At 40.7% G+C, this 5,112-nt stretch overlaps 1 long non-coding RNA gene across 1 annotated transcript; it reads right to left on the minus strand.

Moving 5' to 3' along the window:
* Nucleotides 1–1,518: 1,518 nt before the first annotated feature.
* On the minus strand, nt 1,519–3,880 carry LOC124154021. Its single transcript, XR_006863812.1, has 3 exons — nt 2,456–3,880; nt 2,195–2,364; nt 1,519–2,024 (listed from the first exon to the last, which is right to left on the minus strand). It is a non-coding gene; the product is annotated as an uncharacterized LOC124154021 (long non-coding RNA).
* Nucleotides 3,881–5,112: the final 1,232 nt, after the last annotated feature.

The following is a 5,112-nucleotide window of genomic DNA, read 5'->3' on the forward strand; positions in this document are numbered from 1 at the left end:
AAAAATGCTTCTCTTTCTCGATAGCTGCCTTGCCTTACAAAGCACATTCCGAGTTCGGGGAGTCATTTTACGATCTCGAGGATAAGGAGGAACAGGAAAACAAAATGTTGTCTGCTTAACTAAAAGAATTTGTCATGTTCAAGGCATGGAGAAATGTTGAATGCCCTTGAATGATACGCAGTTTGAATATTTCTTGTCCAACAAATCCGAATTTCAAGCGAAACTTCTGACCCTAATTCAGGAATGCAACTGACAGTGTTAGAAGTTGTAATAATGGAAAATTCTCGCGAAACGATAGCGTGTGATTGCTCGCGTGCTCCTGCGACTTCACGCTTTACGTTTTCTTTGCATTCTCCTTTCTTCCATTACTTGCGGATTAATTTCTTACTCGTATACTTCATATCTCATTTCTCCCTTCCTAAACAGGAAATTTATAGTTTTCATCGAGTTGCCAAGCATAACAGATCAAAGTATTATTCTCGTTGGTGAGTTTTCAAAAATGTAAGGAAAACCTACTTCGGGATTGAATAGATTTACCATGCCCTTGAATGACAGGAAGCCGATTCAATTGTTCTTACCTCATCTCTTATAATTCTCTCCGAAATCCTTCCCACACTAAGATGCCTTCGTTCTTGTCTTCTGTCTTGTGATAACCCTTGGATTCCTCTGGAGTCCCTTTGCTTTCGATTATTCGTTGGTGCCCGACTCGCGGCCGCACTTCGATGTCACCCAGTCGGCGAACTTTTCGTGTGCCGATGTTCTTGTGTTCTCTTAGAATTTTCTCGCCAGTAAATGATAGAGGAAGGTCCCAGTTTAACGATGTCGGCTTCCTGGTGCATTCCCTTCATTCGCCCAACCACCGTCGCACAGTGGTTCAAAATCGAAATAAGGTGGTCGAAATTGTTACAGCTTTTATTCTTAGTCGCTGTAGTATAATGAAGAAGTTTTTTATAAGATTTTTGTCTGCTAAATCCGAATTTGAAGTTATTTTTGCTGTATATTTGATATTATTGTTCTTATATGGCCAATTATTTAATCAATTTAATGTTAAAAATAGAAATTGTATTCAATTTTTCATTCAAGTTGTTGTTTGATGCGCATCAAATAATTGGAGGTATTTTTCAGATTTGTGACTGTTGTATAGGTAGTATTAATATAATTGATAAATTATGTAAACAATTAAAGTTGACCGTTTTTAAAACAACGGTAATTCGTGTTCGTACATAATTTTTATCTGTTGAGCCTAAAGTTTAAGTTCTCATGCATAATTTATGATGCTTTCAATTCTTAATTAATTTGCTTAACAATCCAAAATTATAATACAATATGTTCAATGCCCTCAAGGCGTAGATGAAATTCGCATCTGTGACCTTCAAGTTATTTCGTGAGGTGACTACAAGGATTGGAAGCATCATTTAGGCATGCTAACATTTTCTCGAAATATTTTTTTCAATTGAATTAAATTACTGATTATTGTGATTGAGACTATGGGATATCAAATGGATAAGGATATTTATGGTTGTATCATCCATTATTAAAGAAACAGTTACAGGCCCTCCAAGTCACTGTCTGTGAGTCCATGAGTATCACTCGGTAAATCATCCACATTGAGGATACTTCTTACTTCTGCTGACAAGAGCGTAATTTTTTTCTCTGTATGCCTACAATATTTGAAATAAAGGGATCGGACGTTAGCAGCAGCATTCTGAAAAGGTCCTCATTAGCTGCCTTTCTCGACGATTTTCTTGTGTGCTGCTCCCGAAAACGTCGAATATCTTTGTTTCTGTCTTCCATCGCCTCTTCCGACAGGATTCCAATAGGAAGGATGGCTTCCTTGGCAATGGCTGCCCCGTGAATCAGTGGTTTATGAACCACGGGTGGCATGTGATACCATGCGTAAAGTTCCACGTACAAACTTGCTGTTGATAAGCAGTATTCTGTGAATGGAGCCTCATTGATTTGGAAACCACTGGCCAATGCCTTCAAAATCACAGAAAACTGATGAATAAGATTCTGATTGATTCCTTCAATACAAATATATGAATATCAGTTAGGTTTCATCCTATCGTTAATATATCATAAAATGCATTGCTGCATATCATGGAGATTTTAGCGTTACTCGTGAACTTCACCCCTTAATGAAAAAGACAGGCAAAAGAAAAGAACTTCGGCATTGTCATAATGAAATGCTTACCAGTGATTTCAGCTGACAACTTTTCATCGGCAAAAATCGTGTTGCCGTATTTCCGTCATTGCTTGTCTCGTAGCCTTGTTTAGGGAAGTCAAAGGTTGAGACCCATTCTCGTTCTAAATAAGGCCTGAATTTCTTTCTTCTTTAGTTCCATCGCCTGTTTGCTTCCGTCTCTAGATCGAACAAAAAAAATCCATTATATGTTATTAAATTCATGAAACCTAATAGAAGGAAATTTTTTATCGAGGAATGGGATTTATTTACCTTCCACGTCTTAAGTTGCAAGCGATATGATATATGCAAAAGACATTCAAAACATCTGATATAACAGTGGAGAAGGGATAACCCAAAGGAATATCTTGATTCATCTACGGGTCGGTTTTTCATTGCATTTAAATTATTCATGCCGGAAACTTTGCCCCACAAATGTAGCACTTCATACTACTGGTTTCTGTGAGAGCGCTGCATATCTGAAAAAAATGAAAAGGAAAAGTTAAGGGAGTGCTATTCATACACAAAACACAAGCGATTTCAATCCTAACATAAATTTTTACCTTCCCATCAATCATAGAGAATATCAATTGAAATTTCACAGTGATATTCCCTGATTGAAGCGGTTGAAGATTATCGATTTGCCTCATAATATATTCTTCTTAATTTTTTATGACAGATTTACTTTCATGAACCCACTGTAAACGTATTGGACGGCATTATCGAGTGGATGATAGGCGAGGATTTGACCATAAAATTATTCATGCAACCAAAAATACGTATCAGATGGCATGCCAAACCAATGTATTAAATAGAAATGTAAGGTTCAGTATATCGATAGCATCAGGGAAAGGCAGGGTTAGTTAAAAGGAAACTCTACATTCCTCAAAGCAGGTTTTATTAGGCACGTCCGTGCTCTACAGTCACCAAACACACACTCTCCGCTCTTCGTGGACGCAACTCCAATGGCCGTTCTCAAAGCACGCCTCTCCGCGTGATATCTCCTCTATTTCCCCATTCGCGGCCACCCAAGAGGCTGCCTTCTGCTGACGCTGCACGGTTCTCACGCATAAGGCGATGGGGAGTGGGGTGCGTGACAGGAAGGGTAATAAGACGAGACGCAAACCGCCAATGCAGCGGCGCGTGGGCGGTGGGTGGCGAGAGGTGGAAAAAGGAGGTCACGTCCCATCTTCGTGATACTTACAGAAAGAAGATTTCATGTCTCACCTGTAGCGGTTTCCGTTAATCTCAGGGGTACCAAGAAACTTGCGAATAAACTTCCACCGGTATGTCCACCTTGCTCCCATATTTGCTTGTACTCGGAGTTTCCGGAACTGCCATCAAAACCATATTTACAGAAAAGGGAGCGGTGAAGTTCGTCACACCTCTCTTTGGGTAATTGCACGCTGGATATTATTCTCTCTGTTGTGAGAGTGAGGAGAGATTGCATACTCACCTCGCAACTCCCTTCATTGACAATAATGTCTTCCGGAGATGCTGCCTTTTTAGCTTCAAGTACAGATATGTGGCCAGGGTATATGGAAGCACCATGTATTTTTGATGTTTTCTTAATTAATAAATACTGGTATTTTGTAAAATTCCCAGACACGATCAAACAAAGGGCTTCATCAGGTGATAGTTTGCTTGTTTGGACCTCCGTAGTTCGCCACTTGGACAAAACTCGTCGCGCTCTAATAGGAGTGGTTGCAGTAACTTCTTTGATTATCTTCGCGGCCGACGCATCACCTTTGCTACGGTAGCTCATCGATGTAGCAAAGGCTAGCTCAGATAGGGATGCACTAGATCTAAGTTCCTCCGTATTCCTCCTCTGCACCCTTTCGCTGGACCCTTCAAAATGTTTTCTGGGTCGACCAATTTGAGCTAAATTTGCTATATATAAGAAGAGACTGAGGAGGAGGACAGAGGATGCCTAAAGGCTGAGGAGATTAGGATAAGATAGGGGAAGGGAGAGGATGGGGAATGGGGGATGGGAAAGAGGAGAAGGCTATGAAGATCAGTGGGCCCTGTTAAGGCCAGGCGGGTTGAATGCTTGGTATAGCCAAATGGAAGACAATTCAAGAGTTTTTAATTCTAGCGGTGAGGCGGAGGGTGGGAGAGAGGCAAGTATTCCTATGTTAAAGCAGTCATCAAATTCTAAATTGTGGGAAAAGGCGTGGGTAGGGACAGGAAGCGAAGCAGATTGGGAAGTGGGTTTGCAAGAAGCTCGATGGTTGTTAATCCGTAGGTTGAGTGAGGTGGTGGTTAAACCAATGTAGAAGGCGGGGCAGGAATTACATAAAAGGATATAAATTACATTACTGGTTGTACAGGTGGGGGATGGAGTGGAAGGAAGCGGAAAAGTGAGAAATTTGTTAGGAAGTGACTGGGTAATGAGGATAGCACACGTTTTGCACCGGGGTCGTTGGCAAGGGATAGGTAAAGAGCTAATACGGGTGGTGAACTTTGAGAGTGGTTTAGTCGTTTTGAGAATGGAAGATAGATTTGGCGGCCGACGGAAGGATAAGGATGGACAGCTAGAGAAGATTTTTCCAGTAGTGACATTGTTAGAAAGAATCGGAAAAAGGCTTTTGATGATTCTGTTCAAAGCCTGCACGCCCAGGAAGTATGTGGTGGAAAGGGAGAGATGTGTGGTTTATTTCTTGGTATGAATTTTGGGCTTGTAAGTGTTGTGTAGGATTTTCTTACGCAGAAGGTTCTCAGGATATCCTCTACGAAGAAGGGAGTGGTGAAGATTATTAAGAAAAATGTCCAAGGATTCGGGATTATTGCAAATTCTGTGGCCTCTTACTGAGAGAGAGTAAGGAAGGGATTGTTTAGTGTGTGGGGGGTGGCAGCTGTTGAAGTGAAGATATTGTTGTTTGTTAGTAGGTTTAATGTGGACTGAAGTGATGAAACTTTTATTTTCTAGG

The sequence above is a fragment of the Ischnura elegans genome, chromosome 1 (assembly GCF_921293095.1).
Source record: "Ischnura elegans chromosome 1, ioIscEleg1.1, whole genome shotgun sequence".
NCBI classification, from domain to species: Eukaryota; Metazoa; Arthropoda; class Insecta; order Odonata; family Coenagrionidae; genus Ischnura; species Ischnura elegans.